This window comes from Corylus avellana, chromosome 4 (genome assembly GCF_965113065.1).
Source record: "Corylus avellana chromosome 4, dhCorAvel1.hap1.2, whole genome shotgun sequence".
NCBI classification, from domain to species: Eukaryota; Viridiplantae; Streptophyta; class Magnoliopsida; order Fagales; family Betulaceae; genus Corylus; species Corylus avellana.
Genome location: NC_142493.1, coordinates 11754902 through 11772701, shown reverse-complemented (window position 1 = coordinate 11772701; position 17800 = coordinate 11754902). Strand labels below are relative to the sequence as shown.

Sequence of the window (17800 nt, the reverse complement as noted above, 5' to 3'; positions counted from 1 at the left end):
TTTTTAACATGTTTGCATAAGAGGGGAGAGAAAGATTCGAATTAGTGACCTCCGCTTCATTAGGCGTAATCCCATCCGATTAAGTTACCTCTTAGGGATACGGCCAACTAAGTTGAAAGGTCAGATAAGCAACATATATTTTTATATTTTCAATTATATATCTGTTTAGTAGATCGCATGTATGCTTGAAACTTAAAAGGTCAGATATGTGAATGTTGATTTGCTTTAAATTCTTCTACTTTATATACATCACATATATCATGTCAAGCACCCCCTGCTTCACCTCAATGATGCATTTGTTAGACAAAATGTTAGAACCAAAGGCTACCAAAATATATATATATATATCTGCCCCACGGTAGAGATCGAGTTTATTTAATCAATCAATAACTTATTTTTAAAAAAAAAGAAAAAAGAAAAGTCCAAAATCAATACTAGCTGTCTGCCTGCAGTCTCATGATTCGTGACTCATTTTGTTGAAGGCAAAAATCTGAAGCTCCAATGGCAAAGGCAAACTCTAAAGCACTCTCTCCCTCCTCTCAAAAAAAGAAAAAAAGAAAAAATAAAAAGAGTACTACTCCTTCCCAACCATGGCTTTCCATCCAGAAAAGCTGCTTCCGCGTCAACTTCCCCACTTGATGATGATAATTACTAGTTTCCTCTTCCTCATAATCCCCTGCGCATCTCAGATATCGTTCAACTACACCGATTTCTCTCAAGCTAACAACGAAGCTATAACAATGGCAGGAAACGCTTCAATCTCAGGTTCAGCCATCCAACTCACACCAAATGCAGTGGAGAATTGGGGTCGTGCCATGTATTCCGAAACCATGCATCTCTGGGAAAAGAATACTGGGATAGTCGCCAACTTCACCACCACCTTCTCTTTTATCATCTCTTCAGAAGGCGCCGACAGATATTCAGATGGGCTGAGCTTCTTCCTCGCAAGCCTCGATTTCCCTCCACCTATTCCAACAGACGGCTCCGGCATTCGCCTTGTGAACCGCGACCAAATGAGAGACTCAAGTTTCTTATCTGCAAACAAATTCGTCGCCGTGGAATTCGATACTTTCGGGAATGGATGGGACCCACCTGAGCCAGTTCGTGAGCACGTTGGTATTAATATCAACAACATCACATCTCAAAACTCGACAACATGGTATACGTTATTAAGGAGAAGAGAACATACAGTTGTAGTATTAGTTACGATTCCAGCACACAAAATTTAAGTGTTAGCTTCACTGGATTCAGTATTAATGATCCCAGCCCAATAAAACAACACCTTTCTTCTATAGTTGATTTGAGAGATTATTTACCAGAAATGGTTGAATATGGCTTCTCGGCCGCGACGGGATTGCTTTCCGAGTTGCATATTCTTAGCTCGTGGTCTTTTCAATCGACAGCGCCACTTTTGATTCAGAATTCTTCACAACCAGAGCCAAACAAGAACGAAAAAGAAATCAAGGCTGCGGGTTTGGTGGTGGGGTTGAGCGTGGGTGCATCAGCATGCGTTTTAATTGTAGGTGGTTTGGGGTTGGTTTGGGTTATGAAGGGGAAGAAGAGTCGGCGTAAAGGGGGAGGAGATGGGGATTTGGATTTGGATTTTTCCATGGATGACGAATTTGAACACAGTACAGGACCAAAGAAATTCTCCTACAAAGAATTGGCTCGTGCAACGAATAATTTTGCAGGGGAAAACAAGCTTGGGGAAGGAGGGTTCGGTGGGGTTTACAAAGGATTTCTAAGAGAAATGAATTTCTACGTGGCAGTCAAGAGGGTGTCAAGGGGGTCTAAACAAGGGATAAAGGAGTATGCATCTGAGGTGAAGAGTATTAGCCGATTGAGGCATAGGAATCTCGTGCAACTCATTGGTTGGTGTCATGAAAACAAAGATCTCTAACTCATTTACGAGTTCATGCCGAATGGAAGTGTTAGGAAATTAATCCTATTTCCCAAGATTCATGAGATGCGAAAAATAAGAAGAATGCGGAATAACAAAGATTAGGCAATCAAATCACACACGACACAAAGATTTAAGTGGTTCAGCTTAACAAACCTACATCCACTAGCGGAGACGACCCGGAGAAAATCCACTATCAAAAGATGGAGTACAAAAATAGTAGAAAGAAAATCACTCAGATCCCAAAGCCCCAATACACCCAAATCTCACTATCACACAAGAAAGATTATTCCCAAAATAGAATACAAAAGACAGATGTACAAACTCTTCTTTTGCTGGAACGGATGGCGGCTGATCTCTATTTTCTTCTCTCACTCTGCAGCACCCTTTTTCTTCTAATCACTTGTTTTTGGCTCCTCCAAAAACCACCAAGAAGAAAACACCCTTGCTGCCCTTGTATCTCCTTCTCTCAAATTCTCTCTTTTTTCTCCTCCCTTTGGTGCTTCACGTTTTTGGCACACACAAATTCACCTTGTGCTATGTTCCTTATATAGAAGCTTAACTCTCCTTTTACATGTTGGTCTAGGACTTCTACTATAAGTCAAACAAGGAGTCCAAATACACATAGGAGAAGGTCTCCAAAACCCACATGTAAAGAAGCAAACGGTTGAACCAAGATACCTCTCCTACTTGAAGAAGGAGACAAAACATTGGGTCCCACCATGACTTTTAATTCAAGTCATACTTAACAATCTCCACCTTGACTTGAATCCCATCAAGTCTACCAAAATGTGTCTCTTCCAGTTGTCTCCGCCTTAGCCCCTAAGGGCAATCACACTCCACAAGTGTCACTCAAGTCCAAGTGCCTCTTGAACTTGAGCATAGGACCTAATTTAGACATAACACTATGCTTCCCTATCTGTCCCGTCGATCGTACAGCTTTATCCGATGACTCTTTCTTCTTGTAGACCCATCTATACCCTTTAGCCTTCTTTCTCTTGGGTAATTCTGCCGATTCCCAAGCTTTACCACTCTGTAGTGACTCCACCTCTTTCTGCATACCATCATGAACAGATGATGGATCTCCACTACTAGCTGCTAGAGCAAAAGAAACCATATCCTTAAAGCTACACCTCTTTGTTGCTTTTCGATCACGTTTCTCTTTGCTTCTTGTTAAAGAATAAGACTTTTCCCGGTGCTGTAAGTCTCTTGAAGATTCTCTGTCATCACATTCATTCGTGAGTGAACACTGTTCATCAAGCTCCACCTCCACGAATTGTTTCTCTTTCTGCACTGTACTTTCAGAAAGCTCATCTAAGTTAACAAACCCAGACTTCTTCGATTCATGCTCTGTAACTTCACGTTCTACACTTGACCCATCCTTGTACATAGCACATTCATTAAAAGTCACATTCCGACTTCTAATGATCTTCCGATTTTGATCATCCCAAAATCGATAACCAAAGGCCTTATCTCCATATCCAAAGAAGAAACACTTACTAGATTTACCATCTAGTTTACTCATAGCATCAGACTCAACATGGACATACGAAGCACAACCAAAAACTTTCAGATGTGAAAGATTTACCTCTTTTTCACTCCAGACTTCTTCCGGTAGTCTATGGCTCAGGGGAACGGAAGACCTCCTATTTATCAGGTATGCAGCAGTGCTAACTGCATCAGCCCAAAAAGTCTTTGGTAACCCAGCATGCAACATCATACTCATAGCACGGTCATTGAGGGTCATGTTCATGCGCTCAGCCACGCCATTTTGCTGTGGTGTTCCCGGGATAGTTTTCTACATTCTAATCCCATTCACTGCGCAAAACTGTTTAAACCCCCTGTCTTCGTATTCTCCTCCATTGTCTGATCTCAAACGCTTGAGCTTCAAGCCCGTTTCAGTCTCAACCATGGCCTTCCATTTCTTAAAAGTCTCAAATACATCAAATTTACTTTTCAAGAAATAAACCCATACCTTCCTGCTTAAGTCATCAATAAATGTGATGTAATACCGCGAGCCTCCAAGTGATGCCACTGGTGCGGGACCCCACAAATCCGTGTGTACCAGCTCCAGCTTTCCAAGCTTAGGTGCTTTGCGAACTTCTGTGAAACTCACCTTCTTCCGCTTCCCTAGGATGCAGCCTTCACACAAATCAGACTCAACTGACTTTAACCCCGGTAGTTTCTCTTTTGACATAAGTACCTTTATCTCTTTCTCGCTCATGTGCTCAAGCCTTAGGTGCCATAGTTTTGAGTCAGCAGTCGTATATACAACAGCATCTATATCCTTGCTGTTCGTGGTCATATAGAGAGTATCCGTCTTATGACCACGAGCCAAAATCCTAGCTCCCTTGCTGACCTTCCACTTTCCACCGTGGAAATGAATTGAATGCCCTTCCTCATCAAGCTGTCCCATTGAAATCAGATTCTTTTTTAGCTCCGAAACATGTCTGACCTTCTGTAGCTTCCATACCGAGTCACTGTGAACTCTAATGCGAACATCGCCTAAGCCTACAACATCCAGCACCGTTCCGTCAGCCAAATACACCTTCCCGAAATCTCCACCAACATAGTTCTCGAGAATTTCACGGATCGTTGTCGTATAAAAAAATACTCCTGAGTCTAAGACCCAAGAATCAAGGGGACTGTCAACAGAGAGAAGTAGGGCATCATATACTTCTTCTGTCACTACGTTTGCATAATCATTCTTAGTCTCCTTCCGCAGTTCCCTGCAATTCTTCTTGTAGTGGCCAGTCTTGCCACAGTTCCAACACTCAGGTTGTTGGCTGAATTTGAATTTGTTTCTCCCTTTTCTGGAATTTGATCTGCCTTGACCAGAGTTTCTATCTTGTCCTCTGCCCCGAGTCTCGAGGTTTAAAGCAGCACCAGAACAAGAGGCTTCACCCGCATCTTTTCTGCGAACCTCTTCACTGAGAATCAAATCCCTGACGTCTTCATAGCTCAATTTACTCTTTCCTACAGAGTTACTCACAGCCATCCTCACTGCTTCACAACTATTGGGTAAAGATGCCAAGACGATCAACGCGCGAACCTCATCATCAAAATTAATTTCCACCGAGGACAATTGATTTGTGATAGTGTTGAACTCATTAAGATGATGTGCCACCGAAGCCCCTTCCGCCATCTTTAGGTTGAACAATTTCTTCATCAGATGCACCTTATTGTTAGCCGATGGCTTCTCATACATGCTTGACAAAGCCTTCATTAGACCTGCTGCAGTCTTCTCCTTTACAACGTTGTGTGCAACTGATTTTGACAGTAATAACCTGATAACTACTAGGGCTTTACGATCAAGTAAAGCCCACTCGCTACCATACATGTCGTCGAGTTGTTCTTCCAAAAGAGGTTGATGAAGATCCTTCCCATAAAGAATATCTTCAATCTGTACCTTCCAAAACCCAAAATCTTTGCCGTCGAATTTCTCGATTCCCATCTTTCCTTCTTCACCTGCCATCGCTCCCACTCGAACCAAACAGCTCTGATACCAGTTGTTAGGAAATTAATCCTATTTCCCAAGACCCATGAGATGCGAAAAATAAGAAGAATGCGGAATAACAAAGATTAGGCAATCAAATCACACACGACACAAAGATTTAAGTGGTTCAGCTTAACAAACCTACATCCACTAGCGGAGACGACCCGGAGAAAATCCACTATCAAAAGATGGAGTACAAAAATAGTAGAAAGAAAATCACTCAGATCCCAAAGCCACAATACACCCAAATCTCACTATCACACAAGAAAGATTATTCCCAAAATAGAATACAAAAGACAGATGTACAAACTCTTCTTTTGCTGGAACGGATGGCGGCTGATCTTTATTTTCTTCTCTCACTCTGCAGCACCCTTTTTCTTCTAATCACTTGTTTTTGGCTCCTCCAAAAACCACCAAGAAGAAAACACCCTTGCTGCCCTTGTATCTCCTTCTCTCAAATTCTCTCTTTTTTCTCCTCCCTTTGGTGCTTCACATTTTTGGCACACACAAATTCACCTTGTGCTTTGTTCCTTATATAGAAGCTTAACTCTCCTTTTACATGTTGGTCTAGGACTTCTACTATAAGTCAAACAAGGAGTCCAAATACACATAGGAGAAGGTCTCCAAAACCCACATGTAAAGGAGCAAACGGTTGAACCAAGAAACCTCTCCTACTTGAAGAAGGAGACAAAACATTGGGTCCCACCATGACTTTTAATTCAAGTCATACTTAACAGGAAGCTTGGATTCGCATCTTTTCAAAGGTAAGAGCTTGTTAACATGGGCGACGAGGTACAACATTTCTCAAGGTTTGGCGTTGGCATTGTTGTACTTGCATGAAGAATGGGAACAATGCTTGTTGCATAGGGACATAAAATCAAGCAACATCATGTTAGATTCAAGCTTCAATGCAAAGCTTGGAGATTTGGGTTTAGCGAGAACGGTGGAACATGCAAAGGGATCACAAACCATGGCTTTGGCTGGGATGGTGGGCTATATGGCCCCTGAATGTATCATCTCCCGCAGAGCTAGCAAGGAGTCAGACATATATAGTTTTGGGATTGTTGCTTTGGAGATTGCATGCGGAAGAAAAGCCATCGAAACAAAGGCTAAAGAAGACGAAATAAATTTACTACAATGGGTTTGGGAGCTCTATGGAATGGAAAAGCTTCTTGATGCAGCCGACCCCAGATTGTGTGGAGAGTTTGATGAGCAACAAATGAAACGGTTGATGATCGTTGGGCTTTGGTGTGGTCACCCAGATTACAGTCTTAGGCCTTCAATAAGGAAAGTCATTAATGTGCTTAGATTTTGAAGCTTCGTTACCCATTGATCTCGCGCCAAAGATGCCTCTACCAACCTATGTTGCCCCTTCACACACGGCATCTACATCTTCATCTTCATCTTCAGCTACTACATCTTCTGCTCGGTTAATTAATTAATACCAGGTAAAATTAATTATCTTGGCAAACGATTAATAGAAATTACTTGATGCGTATGAGTCACGGACTATCTGTAATATTTCTCCACTATAGTTTTTGTTTTTTTTTTTGAAGTGAATTTCTCAACTATAGTTTTTAATTGAACAGTTTGAAATATTCTTCCAGTTTATATGGAAATTTTTTGGAATCTGTGAATGGAGTTAGACATATAAGGAAATTGATTTGGCAAGTAGTGAAACGAAAGGGCAAAGAGCCGATCATGTTGCTACGAAACAATTAATAAAGTGATGTGAACTCTATAAAGATGCTATTCATGTTTAACTCCAGTACTGATTATCTGGGTACATGGATTTTTTAGTAAATTGGTAATTATATCACTGAATTTGTTAGAATATATATGTATTCCAGTTGATTTATTTTTCTTAGAAGAAACAATTTATATCGTAAATTAATCAAGACAATAAGAGGATAATGTAGCCATTAGAGGCTTAGAGCTTGCATATATATTAAATATAAAAATAAAAAAAATAAAAAAAAAAAAAGATTTGGTTGAATTAATGAATATTGGATGATAACGATAATTAATGTGATGTATGGATTTGGAACATCAACATCTCCTCACCCTTTTTTACTTTTTTTTTTTTTTTTGAAGCGCACCCTTTTTTACTTGAATGGTGAGCCATGCATCACAGCAACGCTCTGGTTTGAATGTGTTTGATGCTAATGGAAACATGCATATAATATCTGCTATGCTTTTGAGGTTTAGGCCCACCGACGCTCACACACCTACTACTTATACAAACTTTTGGTAGAATTTATCTTTGAAAATCGACTTTTAAGGATCGAGAAATTGCCCAAGAGCTTATTTATATAAGTATGATTAAGATTAGACTTAATCCATATGGAATACAAGGATCGTAACATATATACCACTACGTTTCCGCAACCGACATTCATGGCGGCCTACTCTATCGACACTGACCTGATAATAGCCCTTCCTCTTTTGAGGGATCCACTCACCTATCAGGTATTTTAATTTAGCCCATAGGTCACCTCCTCCATGACTTGAACCAGTGTCGTGATGTTTGACTCTAATACCAAATGATACAAATCTTGGGAGGAACTTATCCTTAAAAATCAATTGGCTTGTAAGGCTTCGTACCTAAAAGCTTATATACACATGATTAAGATTAGACTTAATCCATGTAGGACATAAATATCTTAACACCCACCTTCTCCCACTTGACACGCTGCATAAATCATTCCAAAAAACTCGGTGGAGCTCTGCCTTTAATTCTAGGTGTCCTTTACTTATAGATATGTTCATTCTATACAAATTTAAACATGTGAAATCTGTGTTATATATCCTGATACAACATGTTTGAATGCTTTTCTAATGCAGAATTTGTATAGAAAAGGTTTAGAAAACAAAATAGGCTCAAAAGGTCAAGTGGCGAGGGCATGCTGACGCAGTACAAATGAGTAACAAAAGAACGATAAAGGATTGGTGTTTCACCAACTGGATAAATCTGGAGTCTCACCAAAAATGAGTAATCACAACTTTCAAAGAACAAAACATCTTTTATTCAATATCATAATTTCTCTTCATATGGGTACAAAATAACACTTAAATAGACTCTGAAAAATCATAATCCTAAATTGACTGACTTTTGGGCTAAGCCCATTATTAAATTATAAAATACATTAACTCTTTAAAATATAAAACCTAAATAATCAATAAAACCTAAATAAAAGTAAAGACTAATTTATTCTTTTCTTATTCTGGATCACAGGCATTGATTAGGAGCAAGGACAATTATTTGCTGCATAATAAATATTTATATTGTATACTCCGCATAATCCTGCCATCGCATAAATAAATTTGAATATCTATGATTTTAACTTTGAACTTTTATTTTTATTTTATTTTTATTTTTTAAAAAAATTGAACTTTAATAAAAAATAGCATGTATTCTCAAATTTTATTTTAATATCTTTAATAAAAAAATATATATATATGTTTTTTATACGTTTTAACAAGTATATATATATTATTTTTAAATGCTAATTTGTAGGAAGAAAAATTGATGCAGCGTGACTTAGTGGGCTGCAGCGAAGAACATCAATAAAGCAGCGGATAACTAATTCCAAATCTTGAGTCTGTCAATGATCTAAAAATTCTTCTTGACAAAAGCTAGATACTCTCTAGGTTTTGAAGGAAAAGAGGAATAAACTCAACTCTGAGTATTCTCATTAATAAAAATCAATAATAAACAACAATTGTTTTTCTCTGGAGGCTATAAGCATATATTTATAGCCCCAAAACCCTAAACATAATAAAATATGACATAAATACCCCAAAAACCCAAAACCTAATAAAATAACGAAATAAAGGCTCCCAAAACCCTAATTCTACTAAAACAAGGAAATAAAGACGACTTGACCTAATTTAAAAACGCAGAAAATTAACATAATGCTCCGTGTGTGATCGATCGCAGGTAGAAGTGCAATTGATAGCAGTTCCAGGGACTTGGTGCGCAAATATCTGGAATTGTGCTCGATCGCAGGTACATGTGCGATCGATCACAATTTCAGGGAACCTGCGATCTGCATCATTCTCCCCTTGTTGGAGAGAATTCGCCCTCAAATTTGGCCGGTTCTTTCCATGGTCCTTCGAATGTCCAGTCAACTCATTCCACTCGCCCTTCCTCAAGATCAAAACAATGCAACACCCAAAAATAAACGTGACGCTTCTCATCATCGAAATACTTTGATGGTTGTCAAGAAAGCCCCACACACCACTTGGCAATACTACAAATTTGTCGTTCTTCTCTCGTTCCTTCTCCCTTTCACGTGCCATGAAGATACTCAAGGACGGGTCAACCGTTGTTTCCCTTGTGAACATATAATTCTCCTCATTCGCATAGAACTCATCACAATGTTGTTAGGAGAATTTAAAATACTTTCAACACCCAGAAAATCAACATAACCCTCTTCATCATTATAATTAGACACTTCACCTGAAAAGTCTTCATCAACCTCTTCATAATTGCCGATGTCACCCGTGGGCTCTTCCTCTTCCAATTGATCATCTTCGAGGTAGAGGCCGCCAAACATGGGAGAAAAACTATCTTCTTTGTACTCTTCCTCTTGGTCATCTTTTTCGGGGTAGAGGCTGTCGAGCATAGGAGAAAATCCATCATCTTCGTACTCGTCCTCTAGGTCGGATGCCAAAGGTCTTTCAATCGGTTCTTCCTCATTAACATCGTCATCATAGGTTGGTGGGGAATCCCAATCCGCGAATCCTTGTGAAGGATTTTCAACATCTTCATGTCTGAACTCTTCATTAATGAATTCGGACTCCTCAAACTCTTCATCCACAGATTCTTTTTCCTCCTCCACAGAATATGGATTGGGTTTATGGATTTGTGGTTGGCAAGTAAGGGTCCAATTGCCCTGTCGTGGACTCTTCGCTTCACTCCATGTCTCCCTAAATACCTTTTTTTCGTAGGAATTTTCTGTTTTTTTCGTCACAGCCATAGACCCTTGTCTCCAATTTTGTGACTTTTGACCCATGGTATAACTATGGGGCAAGAAAGCGATCCGCATATATTTCAATAGTTTTTTCCAACTATTGATTTTCAATTTGCCTTCCCGCTTCCTAGTTTTCTTCAGTTGTTGCCACCACGTACCAACTCTTCCTTGGAATGTATGTACCACCAAAGAGACTTGTTGTTCATCGGGCACCCCGTTGAATTCAAAAACCTCTTCAGTAGCCAACACCCAATCCAAAAATTCGTCGGGTTCTAGATCCTCGTCGAATTTCGGAATTTTGAGTTCGAATCTACTTACCCGCTAATTGGCATGAGCTTGCGCAAGGTGCTGACGTCCGTGCATTCGGCGCTCCGCAAATGATTTTTTAGATCCGTTCCCATGTTGACCACACAAGTTGGATAATTAGGTAGTAAGGTCTTCAATTTGATCCCTCATAGCCCTGAATCGATCCTCCGTGTGTTGCCAAGGTTCAGCGATAGATTTGCCTTTCGCCTCGACGAATTGCGGTCTTGGTTGGCGACGACAATTGTTCGGCCCACCACTCATGTGCCTCAAACGAATCGTCGGTTGCTCCTTACGTGCTATCTCCGTGCGCACGTGCACCTCGTTCATGTCTGCAAAGCGGTTGCTTCTCCCCATTCATGGAAAGTGACTGGGCTCTGATACCAACTGATGCAGCGTGACTTAGTGGGCTACAGCGAAGAACATCAATAAAGCAGCGGATAACTAATTCCAGATCTTGAGTCTATCAATGATCTAAGAATTCTTCTTGACAAAAGCTAGATACTCTCTAGGTTTTGAAGGAAAAGCGGAATAAACTCAACTCTGAGTATTCTCATTAATCAAAATCAATAATAAACAACAACTGTCTTTCTCTGGAGGCTAGAAGCATATATTTATAGCCCCAAAACCCTAAACATAATAAAATATGACATAAATACCCCCAAAACCCTGAACCTAATAAAATAACGAAATAAAGGCTCCCAAAACCCTAATCCTACTAAAACAAGGAAATAAAGACGGCTTGACCTAATTTAAAAACGCAGAAAATTAACATAATGCTCCGTGTGCGATCGATCGCAGGTAGAAGTGCGATTGATCGTAGTTCCAGGGACTCGGTGCGTAAATATCTGGAATTGCGCTCGATCGCAAGTAGATGTGCGATCGATCGCAATTCCAAGGAACCTGCGATCTGCATCATTCTCCCCTTGTTGGAGAGAATTCGCCCTCGAATTCGGCCGGTTCTTTCCACGGTCCTTCGGATGTCCAGTCAACTCATTCCACTCGCCCTTCCTCAAGATCAAAACAATGCAACACCCAAAAATAAACGTGACGCTTCTCATCATCGAAATACTTTGATGGTTGTCAAGAAAGCCCCACACACCACTTGGCAATACTGCAAATTTGTCGTTCTTCTCTCGTTCCTTCTCCCTTTCACGTGCCATGAAGATACTCAAGGACGGGTCAATCGTTGTTTCCCTTGTGAACTTATAATTCTCCTCATCCGCATAGAACTCATCACAATTGTTGTTAGGAGAATTTAAAACACTTTCAACACCCAGAAAATGAACATAACCCTCTTCATCATTATAATTAGACACTTCACCTGAAAAGTCTTCATCAACTTCTTCATAATTGTCGATGTCACCCGTGGGCTCTTCCTCTTCCAATTGATCATCTTCGGGGTAGAGGCCGCCAAACATGGAAGAAAAATCATCTTCTTTGTACTCTTCCTCTTGGTCATCTTTTTCGGGGTAGAGGCTGTCGAGCATAGGAGAAAATCCATCATCTTCGTACTCGTCCTCTAGGTTGGATGCCAAAGGTCCTTCAATCGGTTCTTCCTCATTGACATCGTCATCATAGGTTGGTGGGGAATCCCAATCCACGAATCCTTGTGAAGGATTTTCAACATCTTCATGTCTAAACTCTTCATTAATGAATTCGGACTCCTCAAACTCTTCATCCACAGATTCTTTTTCCTTCTCCACAGAATATGGATTCGGTTTACGGATTTGCGGTTGGCAAGTAAGGGTCCAATTGCCTTGTCGTGGACTCTTCGCTTCACTCCATGTCTACCTAAATACCTATTTTTTGTAGGAATTTTCTATTTTCTTCGTCACAGCCATAGACCCTTGTCTCCAATTTTGTTACTTTTGACCCATGGTATAACTATGGGGCAAGAAAGCGTTCCACATATATTTCAATAGTTTTTTCCAACTATTGATCTTCAATTTGCCTTCCCGCTTCCTAGTTTTCTTCAGTTGTTGCCACCACGTACCAACTCTTCCTTGGAATGTATGTACCACCAAAGAGACTTGTTGTTCATCGGGCACCCAGTTGAATTCAAAAACCTCTTCAATAGCCAACACCCAATCCAGAAATTTGTCGGGTTCTAGATCCTCGTCGAATTTCGGAATTTTGAGTTCGAATCTACTTACCCGCCGATTCGCATGAACTTGCGCAAGATGCTGACGTCCGTGCGTTCGGCGCTCCGCAAACGAGTTTCTAGATCCGTTCCCATGTTCACCACACAAGTTGGATAATTAGGTAGTGAGGTCTTCAATTTGATCCCTCATAGCCCTGAATCGATCCTCCGTGTGTTGCCAAGGTTCAGCGATAGATTTGCCTTTCGCCTCGACGAATTGCGGTCTTGGTTCGCGACGACAATTGTTCGGCCCACCACTCATGTGCCTCAAACGAATCGTCGGTTGCTCCTTACATGCTGTCTCCGTGCGCACGTGCACCTCGTTCATGTCTGCAAAGCGGTTGCTTCTCCCCATTCATGGAAAGTGACTGGGCTCTGATACCAACTGACACTACAAAAAAATACTGTTCTGTCGGTGCCCAAAAAATGCCGTTGAAGGGGAAAAAAACGCCGGGAAAAGTATTCCCGGCGTTTGGTGTAGGCGCCGGCTTTAACAGCGTCGGCGAAGGTCGTTTCCGGCATTTTGGGCGACCGCCGGTGAAGAGAGTTCATCTGCCGGCGCCTTCTGTCCACGCCGGAGAAGACTCATCTGCCGGCGTTCTCTGTCGACGCCGGCGGAAGAAGATTCGCCGGCGTCTTTGGACGCCGGCAGATGAAGATGCGCCGGCGTCTTTGGACGCCGGCAGATGAAGATACGCCGGCGTCTTTGGACGCCAGTAGAAGAAGATGCACCGGCGTCTTTGGACGCCGACAGATGAAGATGCGCCGGTGTCTTTGGACGCCGGCAGATGAAGATGCGCCGGCGTCTTTGGACGCCGGCAGATGAAGATACGCCGGCGTCTTTGGACGCCGGCAGATGAAGATGCGCCGGCGTCTTTGGACGCCGGCAGATGAAGATGCGCCGGCGTCTTTGGACGCCGGCACAACTTCCTTCGCCGGCGTTCTCTGTCGACGCCGGCAGAGGAAGATGCGCCGGCGTCTTCTGTAAACGCCGGAGGAGGTTGTGCCGTCGTTTGCAGAAGACGCCGGTGCATCATCCTCTGCCGGCGTCATCTGTGATTCCTTCTCCGGCGTTGTCTGCCGGAATTTTTCTGGGCCTTTTTTTTAATTTAATTGCTATTTTTTTTTCTCATCTATACTCTGCTCGATGAACAAAGACAAACCAGCATAAAACTGAATGAAACTCTTTCATTTAAAAAAGTTAATGAATACAATGCACTGTAGCTATTTAGCCAAAAATTCCAGGAAAACAACAAGCTTCCTGAACACTACTACAACTATACAGATTACAACCAGCAAAGTAACAAACTACATCAGCCAAACCATGACATAGCAAACCAAGCAACCAACAGCATCTCAAACTGCAGCTTACTGTTCAAAAAAAACATCTGACTGCAAAAAAACCTTGCTATACACTTGTTGTCTCAGTAGCAGCAACCATCCAGCATGACCCAATAGTTTTACAGGTGAAGCGGGCTGAGGGTACTGTATTTCAGGAAATGGCATCATTGAGGCCTGAGTTGTTGGCAATGGAATTGAGCTAGATTTGCCTTTGTCCAACTTGCAGAGCCTGTATGTTTTGGGATAAATTGACAATTAAAATTTGACATAAAGGTAACCACATAAATTATTAAACAAAGGGCTTCTGGCAAGAGATTGGATATGATCTCAAAGTATTTCACCACTAACCAGATAAATGTAAAAACATGAGAGCACTTAAATTACTCCAAAGTTGGTCAGCTTTCAAAATTTGATTTGGGCATTGATTTCTAGAATATAAGGTCAAAATAAATATTAACATAAAGAGGAAAAGAGTAATAAGGCTTACAGCATTTTCATTCAAATTGATAACCATAACTTTCTTTAGACTGCTGTGAAGAAAATGCTCCCCACTATCACTGCAACATACCATGAGTCAGCTCATACTAAACCATATACATTGAATGACATATAAGCTAATTTACAAATAATTTGTTCATCTAGATGCTACCACAATCTCTCAGCAATTTTTTTTTTTTTTTAAATGTAGATCTTAAGGCAATCAAGCTTTTATAAAACAATTAATTACTTAAAAAGCATATGGATTTTCAAATGATGTTTCAGAACTTTTACAAACCCACATTTATCTATCATGATTATTTTATAATTAAAAATAATTCATGCACAACGGACTCAAATCATCATCCTTTTACGAAGTTGAAGTTTGGTTAACATGAAATGTCTCATTATAAAGGGTTCTTTAGAGTGTTTTTTGCTTTTAGTTTGAAAAAAGTATCTTGATTGAATACAAGTGATTTTTTTTTTAGTGTTTGTTAACAGAAAACACAAATTCTAAATAAAAATAGTCTAGCAGCAATGCAGCATGAGTATATCCGCATAATATATATATAAGCAGGGAAGCACAAAGTTGATCAAGTAGGGAAAAAGAGTAAAAGACTTTAGTTAGGCCCCCTACAAACCAAGAACCATGGACAAAGATAAACAAACTTGCATCACAAGTGCATTTTAGAGTACCTCCATACTTGTAGTACATATTTACATGCATAGATGGAGTTAGAAAGCAACTAAAGAACAAAAAGGCAAACCCTGCAACCAAATTTTTATGATCAAAGATAAATAAATAAATAAAATGGTTTGGATCTGTATATAATACAACTTAGTGGATATTTAAAGGGAGGCGAATCTATACATGAATTTAAGGAAATATCCGAGAAGATATCAGGAAAATAAAAGGAAACTACATGAAACTAACAAATTCTTTAGCAATATTTTCCTTCTCGAGTGAGGGAGAGATAAGAAGAGAGATCCATGTGGGGGGGTTGCTTACAAAAATTTAACTTCACTTGATGATGGCATAGACAGCATAAATAATCCCAGGAATGTAGCCGAAAAGGGTCAACAACAAACAGATCCAAAACTCCACCTGATGAATCACTCCCAAATTTTTTTTTTTTTTTTTTTTTTTTTTTTTTTTTTTTTTTTTTATGAATAAGCAACTTTATAGATAAAAACAAGAACCAATTACACATCAACACCAAAAACAAACCTGGAATAGCTAGAGAAAACCAGACTAACTTCCACCACTCTCTTTTCCCTAAGAGCCTCCCAAGTATCATAACTAACATATACTCCTTTCCTAGAAGGAGTCCATATGGGTTTATCAGAAGATACCAAATTTATTGCAGCAAGTCGAGTTTGAATATCCACCAAAGATATCAAAGAGAAATTACAAAGGAAAAAAAAAAAAAAACATATCAGAGAGAAATTACCAAATCAATGAAGGTTTTTTTTTAAGAGAATCAGATTTTGCTCCCAACGTCAAGGTTCTTTTTCCATCTCCAGGCAACAAATTTCGTTAACAGCTGAACTATTAGTTGAATTAGTTAAAAACAATAAATAAATAAAGAAATGATCTAAGAAAAAAATAATAATCTTTTTGTCCCGTATCCCATATTTTCCCGGTAACCAAACATATCTTGAAGGAAAAAACCGGTAGATCAAAGCAAACTTACCGGTTCCATCATCTCCGACAATCACAAACTTGATCCTCGTGCAATCAACAATCTGTTGGTTCGGCAACCCTACAATACAAAACCAATAAATCAGAATTAAAAAAAAATACTGGAATAATTCATAAAAAATAAAAAATAAAAGAAAGGAAAGGAAAGAATGGATGGAAGAAAATAGGCTCTGTTTGCCGGCTATCAGCAGCTGAAGGATCAAAACCCCCCACTTTTTCCAGATTTTTTCCAGCTGCAAGGTTCCCCACTTTTTCCTATGCAACAAGGGTAGAGATTTTGCAGAGAGAGAGAGAGAGAGAGCGGAAGAAGGGGTAGGAGGGATATGCTATTGATTTCACCCAAGAAAAGAAGAAAGAGTCAGTACGAAAACTACAAATATATTTCACTCTGCAGGGTATGGGAGTCTGGACAGAACCGCTGTTGTGAATGAAGGAGATGAGAGGGTGGATTTGCGAAAATTGGGGGAATTTTGAGAAGGGATTTTCACCCATTCCGGCGGCTAGCGCCAAAAATTTAGGTAAATGTCTATTTTAACCTTTGTTATTATAAATATATCCTTATATTTCAAGGGTAATTGAATAATATGTGTAATTTAATAACATCACAATAATCATTAAATATGAATATTAAATAATAAAATCCTTATATTTCAAGGGTAATTGAATAAATATGTGCAATTTAATAACATCACAATAATCATTAAATATGAATATTAAAAAATAAAAGTAAATAATATTAATGCTTAATCATATAATCATTAGATCATGTTATATAAAATCAAAGATTGTTAGAGATCATTGTTAGAGTTCATATGATAATACTTAGATCATGTCATCACATACTTAGGAATTATGATCATTATGACTCAAAATTATATGATAATCGTTAGATCATATTTTCATACTTAGGAATTAAACATATTATTATATATATGATAATTGTTAATTAGATCATATTATCATATTTATGAATTATGATCATTATGACTAATATTGATCATATGGTCTTAGATATGGACAACATGATCTAATGATTCATATGTAACTAATGATAATACTAAGATGTAATGATTATATTCGTATCATATAGTAATTATATAAATCATATAACATATGGTCTTATGAGATTCATATGATGATATTTAAGAATTTGGATAACTATGAGTCATAATGATCATACTTATCATAGATAATCTTGTAAGTCATATGATATATGATATTATGAGGTATTAAAATTTTGAAATATTATCTTAAATTCCATTAAACACATTCCATTGAAAATTACTGTGACCAAATTCATATATCCCTAATTGAAAAACTCAAACCAATATCTAGTTAATTATAAAACAAAAACCAAAACCATAATATTGTTAGCCTCCAAGTCATGTCCAACGTAAATATAAAAACTTATACAATCTACTACATTTTGCATCATTTGGTCAGGTGGAATGAGTAAGATCTT

The 17800-nt window shown here is 39.2% G+C and overlaps 1 pseudogene; it reads left to right on the top strand.

Annotated features, from left to right (window-relative positions):
* Positions 1-590: 590 nt before the first annotated feature.
* LOC148586314 (L-type lectin-domain containing receptor kinase IX.1 pseudogene) lies at positions 591-6838 on the top strand (annotated as a pseudogene).
* Positions 6839-17800: the final 10962 nt, after the last annotated feature.